General features: G+C 54.4%; 1 long non-coding RNA gene across 1 annotated transcript; it reads left to right on the top strand.

Annotated features, from left to right (window-relative positions):
• The first annotated feature begins 879 nt into the window (after window positions 1-879).
• Window positions 880-7,165, top strand: LOC123582158. The gene is made up of 2 exons (XR_006704248.1): window positions 880-1,124; window positions 6,623-7,165. It is a non-coding gene; the product is annotated as an uncharacterized LOC123582158 (long non-coding RNA).
• Window positions 7,166-11,955: the final 4,790 nt, after the last annotated feature.

Raw genomic sequence — 11,955 nt, 5'->3', positions numbered from 1 at the left:
GCCCAGCCACCCGAGGTGTGACGCCAGCTCCTTTTGTCCGGCAGCTCCTAGTGCCGGTATCACCGCTCTGGCCGTCACGTGTAATGACTTGGAATGCGTAGGATGCTCGATGGCACTCATCGTAAGGATGGAGAAATGGAGGCAGTGGCATCCGGTGGGGGGTGGGGGTGGTGGTTGGGGTCCGAGGGGTCTGGGGTTAAAACCCAGCTGGCCCCTGTGTGACCCAAGCCCTCCCGCACCATCTGGGTGTCCCATTGTTCATGAAGGGATTGAAATCGACTTGGTTTTAAACTATGAAATCTACAGAGAACATTGTCACGAAGAACGTCATGAGCAGCACCTACCACGTTTGGCCATGTCTGCTCTGTACCTGTTCCCCTCTCCCTCCCCTTCCGGCTGGAGTTGAAGGTCCCCGTGCAGCCCCTCCCTCCTTGTGTTAGGCTGACGCTGGCGTCGACCACCCCCTTGGTTCTGACAGCCAAAAGTCCTCCAAAGATTGTCAACTCTTCAACGTCCCGTTAGAAGCCGGGGATGTGGGGGTCTCCCAGGGAGAGCCGCCAGCCCCGGGGATCCTTCCGTTGTCCCAGGCTGCCCCCCGAGGATGGAGACCGCGTCCCCTGGGTCCTGTTCCACAACCCTCCATCGTGTCTGTGCTTCGAGGTTGGGGCTGAATGATTCTGCTGATGGTCCCCCTCTCCAGGTTCCCCGCCCCCGCCCCGGACCCCCGCACCTTCCCAGAGGGGCTGTGGCTTTATTCTTTTAGAGAGTAAACAAGACGGTCATAATGTCATAATGTCATATGTCATAATACAGTATGTGACTTATGACATTCACCTAACAGCGGCCTCAAACACTTGGAACCTGGCTGCCAACCCAGCTGTGACCTGGGGTGGTGGGGCTCCTGTGTGGGGTCTAAATTAGGGCCTGCTGGCTGGGAGACCTCGAGGCGGCCTGAGGCAGGGCAGCCAGGAGGGACCCAGGGTCATTGTCCAGAGGAGCCAAGTGCCGGGCAAAGACCTCCAGCCCTCAGGATGCCCCTTTACGTGGGATACTGCTCCATTTCACAGACGGAGTAAACGAGGTTCAGAGAGGACGTCCTACCCACTTATGGCTTTGCTTAGATAGTAAGCCAGCGCTGGTCTTCTCCTAAACAATCTCCCCATCACCTTTCCCCTTTCCTATTCCTTATCCCTGGGTCACTGAGGCAGGGTGGTGGAGTCTGAGGCCTGGCTGTCCCAACCGGCTGTGACACTGACAGCAATGGCCAAGCGTCCTTTTGCTCTTTTGTCTGAGGGGGCGATGGCCTCTGCTTTAGCTTGTCCTGCCCAAGGCGGTCAGGAGGCTCACGGGAGGTGAGCCGTGTCACCCAAAGGTGCTGTCGAGGCCGGAGGGGATTAAAATTATTGTCACAAGGCTGGCAGGAGGATAGAGCCCTGGGCAGGACGTGAGTCTGTGGGGCACGGTGAGCGGACCAGCCTGGTCAGAGCAGGCCAGGCCCAGGAGCTGAGCAGGGACCGGGGACAGCGGGTCTCTGGGCGCCGGCCAGGGAGGACACGGGGGCTGAGACCTGAGCAGGGTCTGTGTTGCCTGAGTTTCTAGGGATCTGTTGGCAGTCTTGATGGGCCGGGCTGGGAGGACTGGGCTGTCCAAGCCCAGGGTGGCCGGTTCCAGCAGCTTCCCTAGACCACCTTCGGAGGGCTGGGAAGTCCTGGGCAGGAAGATCTCTGGTGACAGCCGGTTCATGGGGTGGGGCTTGAGCGTTAGGACACCAAGGGTGACCCACTGCTCTGGTTTGCCTAGGACGTGGACTTGTGGTGCTAAGACTAAAACTATCACAGCTCTGGGCAGCTGGGACGGTCGGCTTCCCTAGGACCACGGGTGCCTGGCCACTATTGCCTTGGAGAGGGATTACTTGCCGGACTGCGGAGGTGGGGGGTGAGGGTTGGGGGAAAATGTGCATATCCGGCTGGCCCCTTCCGGCCCTGCCCTCCGGCCCAGCCTGCCCGCAGGGATGGGAGTGCCGTGATCTGGTCCCCTTAGCTGGGCCGGGGCTGTCTCTGCAGCGGATGTTTTTAAGGGTTCGCTCAGGAGGAATATTGGGAAGCCGCCTGCGGGAATAAAGGAAGCCCTTTAAGCTGCAACCTCCAGTCCAGCTTTGGTCCTAGGCTGACTTTATTTTTAGAAGTTTATTTATTTATTTTGAGAGAGAGAGAGAGAGAAAAAGGTGAGACAGGGAGGGGGAGAGGGAAAGGGAGAGGGAGGGGGCTCGTGTATGATTCCACGGTTAACTCACTGCACTAAGAATGAAGCCACGCCCTCACATGGAAGGGGCGTGGCTACCCTGCCAGGTGGATGGGCACGGGGGGCCGAGGCTGTGTGCACTGACCCACGCAGTGAGCAGTCCCTCGGCCTCCTCCCCGAGGGAGCCTGTGCGGAGCAAAGCACGGGCTTTGGTGTCATAGAGACCCGAGTGTGAATCCCGGATGGGGTCGCTGAGTAGCTCTGTGAATGGGGGCAAGTGACCTCATCCCTCTGGGCCTCAGTTTCCTCACCTGTAAAGTTAAGGGTAGTCATGTCTGTCTGCTTGAGTTGTTGTAAATATCGACGTGCCTGGTGCTCAACAGAAGATTCCCTTTGCACCCGCCTCGCGTGTCCCCTCGTGGGCTGGCAGGGGGCCTGCTGGCTCTGGGAGGGTAACGGGGTTCGAACGCGGCGCTGTGGAAGGCAGGCCCTGAACATCAAAGTGCGCCAGGCTTTCTGTTGGATGTCAGTACTCAGTCAAGTCCCCAGGAATGTTCTGGTCTATGACTTAGCTTAGCCGAGGAAAACCGAGGGAGGCGCTGTGAAGGCTGTTGGGAGTTTGGACCTTTAAAACAAGTTGCCCGAGGGCTTGTCCCTGGGGTCGGGCTGGGGTGTCCTCAGCAGGCAGGATGATCAGCGCCCTCCTTCCCGTAGACTCTGAGTTTATTTGCTGCAAGGATATGGAATCTCCTTTTCCATCGCCCCCTTCCCTGCTTGACACATGGCTCTTCTTCTGAAAGGGGTAGGGGTGAGGCAGGATTCTGAAGCGGGGAAGTCCAGCTAGAGAGACGATCCATTAGGCAGATGAAAAGACATTTTTCTCCCCCGCCGTTACGCTGCCCGCCCCAGACAACACACTCATTACAGTTATATCTCATTCAGCTCACCTAGAGAATAAAATTAGAAATCAAGTCAACTCCCCAGAGTCTTGTTATATCAATCTGACTTACACAAAACAGGCCAGACAGAGTGTGAGGTTTCCATAAAATTAGGCTGTGTCCCCAGGGGCTGCCTTGAAGCCCAACATTTCAGAAAACTGCCAGGCGCCCTTTTGCATAATTTATCAATTACACACAATTCAATTCATCGCAGGCAGGAGGCAGGAGGCAATGGCTTGGGACAGAAGGGGACCCCGGGAACAGCAGCATGCAGAGAGGAGAGGAAATCTGGATTCTAATCTCCTCTCCAACACCGACTGGATGAATCAACTTAGACAAATCCTTATTCTCACGGGACCCCACTCTCCCCAGCCATGTAGACCAGGGGACCTACATGTTCTTTACGCAATTCTGGGGCCTCCCGGAATGCTGAAACTCCGCGTTTGTGGAACCTGAGCACAGTGGGGGGTGGAGAAAGAGATGTTCAGAGGTCGGGGCCTGCCTGGCGGTGTCGGAGCGCTGAGTGGCCAAGGGCGGCCCGAGGGCTGCGGGTGCCCAGATGCCAGAGGTGGGCTTCCCGCTTGCCTAGTGACAGTCTCACTCCTAACGCCGCTCAGTCTACCACGTTGACTTCACCTGTATTCTGGCTCAGTGGATGCTCAAGTCTCCCTAGGGGAGGAGGCGAGGCTGCCATGGGCCATCCCGCTTCTCTGATGGATGTGGAAGCCGACACCCAGGGAGAGGGAGCGAGTTGACCAAGGCCACTGACCTCGAGTGCCATCGGTCCAGGGTCGTCTCTCCGCCTCCCCCACCCAATCCCTCCCTCTTCCAGGGCCCGCTGCCCCTGGAACATGCTGTGTTGTCGTTTTACTTTACCATCCTCCTTATAGATGTCTTCCCACCGCCCTGAAGGCAGAGAGCAGGGCTATTTCTCTCGGTTTCCCAGGCATCGGTCAAGAGCCTCCCTCCATTATGGCTGCTCGGGTGGTGGTGTGGGAGGAAGGAAGAGATAAGTAAGGAAGGGAAAGGAAAGAGACAGCAGGGTAATGCTGTTTGCGACTCCTGTCCAGTGCTCCCCGCTCCCGGGTCTGACAAGCCATCGACTTGCCTCGAGTGTCCGTGCCGTGACCGAAGGCCTGTCTCCAGGCTCAGGGACCCCATAACGGAGTCATCACGGAAGCAATAGGATGGCTTTCGCCAGCCTTCGCCCGGCCTCCTCGAAGGCCTGCACTTGGCCGCGTTGTACTCAGCAATAAGACTGTCGCAGGCAAGGGCTCCCGCCTTGAACTCGAAACTGATCGGACCTCCTGCGGGGAGCGGTTGCTCTTACCCTCCGTGGAGAGACGGAGGCCTGAGGCTCAGGGAGGCCAGGTGCTTAGTCATCGACAGGTTCCCAGCTAAGGGGTCGGGGCGGGGGTGGGGGTGGGGGTAGGGGTGGGGGTGGGGGAGAGCTGGGGTTTGAACCGGCTCCCAGAACCCAGTCTGCGCTTCCTCTGTGAAGCCCTGATTCCACCCCATTGTCCTATAAGTGTCAAAGGGCCGTCCTACCCACAACCTGGGGGTAAAGGATGGGCGGGGCAGGGATCGGCAGCCCACGTGAAGGTTGAGATTTATGCTCAGAGCAGCCGAGGGACTCCCCCGAGGCCAACGCGGGTTGTGTCAGAGCTGGGACCCAACCACTGCAGACGTGGGAGGGAGGTCAGCAGAATCAGTGGCCCGTTCACGGCGCAGAATCGGGCGGCTGTGGGGCCAGCGCTCGTACCCACACCCTCAGCTTCCGAGCCAGGTGCCCGATGCCCAACTGCTGGGGTTTGGTTCTGTTTGCATGAAAGGGCTGAAAACACTCTGCGGCCCTCTCCCTCCTGGCGTGGCATTCCGCGCTCCAAAATGATCCCCGGAACGAGATTTCCTAACAGAGCAGGGGGCCACGGGGCCACTGAGGCTGAACCGAAGGCAGTTTTGCTCTGCTGAAATACCAAATGATCTGCCTGGCAAATGGCAGCTCAAATAATGAAACCTAATACATCCTCATTATCTTTCTGGAGGAGGGCCACAGGGTTGGAGAGAGGAGGAAGTCACGGGGTGGGGGGTGGGGGGCGGATTCTATCTGTTGTCCCCAAACAGGAGCGTCGGAAAGGTCCCGGGTGGGCTGTGGGAGGCGCGAAGCTGGGGCACCCCTCAGCCTGTTGCCCAGATGCCTTCCTGAGCAGACAGTGGAAGTGCCCGCCAAGATGCTTTTGTTCCTGGGTCTCCCAGCGTGCAGGCAGGTTTCCGGGGCAGTGTAGGCGGCCCCGCTCAGCCAGGCTCCTTAAGCCTGCGTGTGCGGGAGCCAAAAGGCTGAACTATGCGGGGCAGTGCCAGCCCTGCATCGAGATGTCTTTGGGGGTAAATGTTTGCTGCTTTTGTCTGGAAGCAAAACCCGCAGCCACTGTTTTCTCCAGCCTCATGGAAATGAAAGCCAGGAAGCTGAGCAGTGGGTGATTATGGGGTTCAACTTGCTTATTAACAGCCCACAAAAGATTATCCTGGGGCTTCTAGGCAAAGCCTACAGAGGCTTGGAAGCAGGCTGCTTCCTGGCTCGGGGCACTGCTCTCTGAAAGCACAATCTTCTCCAGGCAGAGGGGCTCTGCCTGGCTGGCCTGAGGTGCCCCCGCTTCCCCCCCGCCCCGCACCCCCCAACCACAGGATGCTCCCAGGATCCAAGGGGGCAAGGCCCTTTGTGAGCTGTGCCTGCAGGGGGGTAAAGGGATGAGTAGGGTCAGAAAACGTCTACCCTGTACAGAGTTCAGAGCTTTACCAATGTGTGCTTGGACAGGGGGATCATTTAAAAAAAAAATTTTTTTTTTAACATTTATTCATTTTTGAAAGGCAGAGAGAGACAGAGCGTGAAGCGGGGTGGGGCGGAGGGGCAGAGAGAGAGCGAGACACAGAAACAGAAGCAGGCTCCAGGCTCCAAGCTCTCAGCACAGAGCCCGACGCGGAGCTCGAACTCACGGACCGCGAGATCGTGACCTGAACGGAAGTCGGCCACTTAACCGACTGTCCAGGTGCCCCATGGACAGGGGGATCATCGAGCTAAGTTGTTAGAAGAGTGTTGGGCAGGGGGCAACAAACAGTAGCCACATCCTTTTGTTGTCTGTTTTTATAAATAAAGTTTTATTGGACACAACCACACCCATCCCTTTATAGATTGCTTAGGGCGGCTGCTGTTTAAGCTACAACAGCAGAGCTGAGTAGTGACAACAGAGATCGGCTCACAAAGCCTAAAACGTTACCTGTTTGGTCCCCCACAGCCACAATTTGCCCACCCCTCGGTAGCAGAAAGAGTGTGAACTTCAGAGTTGACCAGATATGGGTTCTAAGGCCACTTTTGCTCGCGCTCTGTATTACCTCGGCCATGTCGCTTCCCCTCTGAACCTCACTCGTTTCCATTTGTAAAATAGGGGCCGTCATGTATTTAACGCGTGCTTGTTAATACCGTGTTCACTCTGCATCGGGCGCTGTTTGGAGTGCTTTGCCAGCATTAACTCACTTCCTCGAGACGATGCTATGCGGTTGGTGCTGTGGTGAACATACCCATTCTGCAGAAGGGCAAGTGGAGACCTAGAAGGTTATAAGTGAGTCGCCCAGGATCGCACAGTGCTGGGATTCTGAACACAAGGCCATATGGCTCCGGAGCAGGTTCTGAACTGGCCACGATGAAGGCTAAGGAGTAGCGGATGAGCAGAACTGAGCCACAGGGGCTGGGATGCCGTAGGATCTCAGTATGTGTTAGCTCGCTCTGACAATCCCCCGGATTGCCTCGCTTCCCTCGTCTGTTCGGAATAAAGGTCCTGGCCCCTTTGAATGGCAGCTTCTCAGGCCGTCACGTCCCCTCCTGCTTTTTGCCAAAGCCCCGGATCACGAGTGCTGCTTTGGCTTCCTCCGCACGGCCTCCCGCTCCCTCCCACTGTTTAGTTAATAATAACATATCATGTTCTGTCTCAGATGCATATCAGTTGTGTGTAATTATTTATGGAGAACTAGACAGATGATTCCCTGCTTGGACCATTTTCCCAGGCAGCCATACCTATCACTTAGCATCCCTCTCTCCCCTCGTCTAATAACACTGTCCACTTTAGATCCTGGGGCCTTGATTTATTAGGTAATTTGTTTCTTCTCTGTGGCTTGGGCCTGCCTGTCATCAATATAATAGAATGATGGAAGTGCAAGCTATAGACACCAGACATTAAAAACTAGGCAAATATTACCCATTTCAACTCCTTGTCCAGCCAGAGCCAATCCAAAGCAGTCCTCGGCCTCGGCTTGTCGGGAGAGAGGAAAAAGATTGCAGAGGGACACCCGGGGCCTGACTTCTCACAAAATGGCTCTTTGAAAATTGGGCTGGTTGCTCTTCTGGTAGATGCTTTTGGGGAAATGCCCAGGAGAACGAACACACACACACACACACACACACACGTGCACACACGCACACACACCTGCCCGACACACATGCAGACGAGTACACACATTCAGCAAAGGGATCGAAGCTCCTGTCCGAAGAGACTAAATGTGCCAAGGAGGCAAAAGGACCGAACTAGGTGCCAGGGCGCCTGGCTTCCAGCCCCAGCTCTGCCATGCTAACCAAGTGACGGGGACGCGGGGGGAAAGTCACCTCGTCTCTCTGAGCTTCAATTGCCTCATTTGTCAGACCGGGAGGTGGAGTCGACGGGCTCCAAACGGCCCTCTGGCCCTTAATGTGCTGCAATGTGGCCAAGGTTACACAGAACCTAAGAGGCAGGGTTGGAAATTGAACCTTTGCCGTTTGATTCCAAGAGTAGTGGAATCACGCTGCTTCCACTGGTCACAATCGTAATCAAAACGATTGGTCTGTTCGCCATCGAGAGCTGCGTCACAATCGCTGAAATCATATCATCAATCAATGATCTTTAAGTGCCTCATCGAGGGACTCATCAGTGCCATTATCCCCAATGGCTTCTCACCGCCAACCCCAGCGTTGTGCTGAACGTTTTCTGTGGGCCAGGTTTCACATGCAGGGTACTTTTGAATCCGCACCGCAATCTTAGCAAATAGGCCCCATTATAATTATCCTCATTTAATAGGGGAGGCGACTGAGGCTCCGAGTGGCACATAATGGTAAATGCCAGACTCTGGATGTGAGCTCGGGTCTGCTGGGCTCCCAAACAAGCTTTCAGCCGCCATGCTCGGCATCATCAGCAACATTGTCTCAAGTATCACCCTCGCCGTTATCATTACCATCCGCCAGCAGCCGCACCAAATCACACAACAGGCATCTTTTTTTCACCTGTTCCCCAAATCGTCGCCAGAATCCACGTCATTGCTAAGGTTGACCTCATCGGTATCAGAGGCAATCTCACCAATATCGTTACGGCCACTTTCGTTTGAAGATCAACACCGCCGTTAACCCTTAGCAATACTGTCGTTGGCAAGATCGTTGAAAGTCCATACCAGGCTCGTAAGTGTCATGACGACCGGTGTCATAAGGCCACGTGTACCGGGGCCATCAAAATTGTCAGTAGAGTCACCGCAAACACCAACAGCACTATTCACGGCACTGGCATCGCTAACAATGGTATGGCCATTGTCACCAATCCAGTCCATATCAATGTCATAATCAATGTTATAAAAAGCAGCAGCATCGGGGCCATCACTAATCTCCCCCCTCGTATGGAATTACCAATGTTGCCGACTACGTGACCCACATCTTCAACAGTGTCATCGCCAATGTCCTCCTCAGTTCACCGTCTCTGGTGGTCTTATGGATGCAACCCAAACAAATGATCCACGTCTCCGGTTAAATGCCGTCCCAGACACCGGTCTGCCCACCATTGTTAGGGTTAGAACCACATATCGGGTTAGGTCTTTTCTCCCTGGCACCATTCAGATATTCCGCGGGAAATGGGAAAGGCATCGTCACACTCAGATGCTGCCGGGGTCATCAGGAATCTGAAATTTCTCCATCTCCGGAGTTAGGTGATTCCTGTTTTAGAAATTTTTGGCCATTAAATCCCACCCATCCTTCGATGTCAAATCACTTACCGGTTCTCCAGCGGGGATCTGTCTCCTGCTTCGTTGCACCTCTGTTGCACATTATTTGAATCTCTGCGATAGATTTACGTGTAGAGTCCAAGCTTTTTGAATGTCTGTCTCCTTCCCTAGGACGTAAGTTCCTGAAGGGGGGGTTAGGTTTTTTTTTCCCCCCATGCTCCTTAGAAGTTTGCATAGAATGTTCCCGATACATATGTTTGGGGCGTTGAAGGGAATGGATGTCAGCTTGTCCGTTAAGATCACTGTGATGAAGTGTGAAGAACCGAGACCACCCTTGCTGGCCCCTCGGCCTGGAAACTTCTTTCCCGGCACCTTGAAGTCAAGTGCCCCTTCTCAAGAGGCTCTCCGTGACCACCCTCTGTGAAACAGAACCCCTCTGTACAAGGTTTCTCACCCTCAGTACTATCAACATTGTGGAGCGGATCGTTCTGTGTTGTGGGGTTGTGGGGTCAGGCTGTCCTGTGCCTTGTAAGATGTTCAGCAGCATCCCTAGCCTTTACTCACTAGATGCCAGTAGTGTCCCCCTTCCCCGTTGTGACAACTAATAATGTCTGCAGATATTATCATATGTCCCCTGGAGGCAAAATCAGCCCCAGCTGGGAAGCATGCTCATCGAAAAGGTTGAGTTACATCAGGGAATGAGACAGATGCCACCATTAGCATCTGTCTCCACTCGGCTCCCCCAATCTCCCAGCCTTCCTGGGAGGAGAGCAACAGTGAATAGAACAAGAAAGTTACGTATCTTTCTAGAAAGTGACAAATACTATGGGAAAAAAATGTAGCTGGTTAAGGGTGATCGTGGATGCCAGAAGGGGTTGTAGTTTTAAATAGGGTAGTCTGAACAAATAGCCCTATCAGAAAGGCTGTTTATATTTATTGTTATTTTTTTTGTTTAATCATGGCATATATCACAGCATGAAATTATATGAGGGTCTTGTTTGCTTGTTTATTGTCTGTCTTCTCTTCCAAAGAGTAAATTCTATGAGGGCAGAAAATATTTCTGTCTTGTTCAACACCACGTGTATCCAATGCCTAGAACAGCACCTGGCCCAGAATTGTAGTCGATAAACGGGTAGGTCATTGTTAGGCATTGGGCATATTGAGATAAATAGCCTGACTAGATGGCATTTCGTCCTATCCTTGATTTTTAGACATCCCCTTCACCTCCCCATTCCATCCACCGTCCCCTATACTAACTTATTTCATGGGCAATTTAGAAGTTCTGTCATCTATGTAGTTTACAGTCAGAGGCAATTTCAAATACCCAACTCTCTTGGTGGGCATTAGACTTCTTCTGATTGGGCCAATCTGACCATGAGGCATCTTGCTGGGGAAAATGCCCTCATCTTGATAAATCACTTCCCATGCTGACATCTCCTCTCCACCCAGTGTGGCTAGTTCTGCTCTGAGACATCAGCCTAGTGGGGGGGGGGGAAGGCTGCTGTGGAAGGGGAGGGCAGCTGGCTTCCCGTCACTGGAGGTATTCAAGGTGGACTCCACGAGCACTGCGGGATGCTGCGATGGGGACTGGAGCCCTGGATGGGGGTGGCCCGGGGTCCGTGATTCAACACTTAGTGAGCCCCAGAGTCACTGTAGAGCTTGTTAAACAGAGTGCTGGCCCCACCCCGGTCTCTTGACTCGGAGCCTAGAGATGATGCACGGCTAGGTGCCGCCCAGCACTGCTGTTCCAGGGACCAGAGACTGAGTAGTTCTGCACTAACGTGCCCGACGGCTTCTCTCATACCCGAGGTTCTCCGATTCTCTGATGTCTCCTTTCCAGGCACAAAATGCAGCCAGCTGTCTGCTTCCTGCCCGGTCCTTGTCTCCTGTCAACCTTGAACTTGTCTTCTCCTACCACCTTCCGTGGTGCTACCTACCTGGGGTCTTAGCTCACTCTTTCCCTGGTATCTCCTCACCTAGCCTTAGTCAGTAAGTGATTCTTTTCAGAGTCAAAGTCGCTAAAAGCCTCCCCCTGAAGGAGATGAGGCCAGGACACCCTGCTTCCAGGGAGGGTACAGTTTGCATGCAGAGACCAGCATATGGACTTAGAGCCCTAGGGAAGGACCGGAGATATTCTGTAGGGAACTGACAAGCACAGGAAGGGGGTGCTGGGCTTATTACAGAGAAGGCGCACCCTTTGGGGCCTTGGGCAATCACAGAGGGCTCAAGGTGGAGGTGTGATGTGAACTGAGCACTGCAGGATCGAAACAAAGGGAACTATTCGGTCGAACCCCCATGAAATTGCTGATACTCAAGCACCGTTGGCCTCCAAAACCCGACCTCTCGCTGTGGCTCAATCGAAGAGCATTATCTTCATTCGTCCTACGCGTGGTCCTCATTCTGCAGATGAGAAACTAAAGCCCGAGAGAGATTAAGCAGCTTGTCCGATGACCCAGAGTAAGAGGCAGACACCGGGGACCCAGACCGTTAAGACTCCGTGCCCTAGCTTTAAGGGTCCGTCTCCCTCAGTGGCTCTCGGGCTTTGGGGAAAGCGCCAGAAACACGTGGAGACCCCCATTGAGTAGTTGGGAGGGCAGAGGGGAAGAGGGTGGTGAGGCTCTATCTCAACCAAGCTCCCAGGGAGTACTGAGGCTGCGGGCCTGTGGTCCACACGTGGGGGTTTACTGGTTTAGGCAGGACAAGACGGAAGAGGGCATTCTCCAAGGAGTGAGAGAGAGTGGCAGGGTGAGCAGAGGCCTGGAGGAAG

The sequence above is a fragment of the Leopardus geoffroyi genome, chromosome B3 (assembly GCF_018350155.1).
Source record: "Leopardus geoffroyi isolate Oge1 chromosome B3, O.geoffroyi_Oge1_pat1.0, whole genome shotgun sequence".
NCBI lineage: Eukaryota > Metazoa > Chordata > Mammalia > Carnivora > Felidae > Leopardus > Leopardus geoffroyi.
The sequence above is the reverse complement of the archived record's forward strand: the minus strand, read 5'-3'. Positions and strand labels throughout refer to the sequence as shown.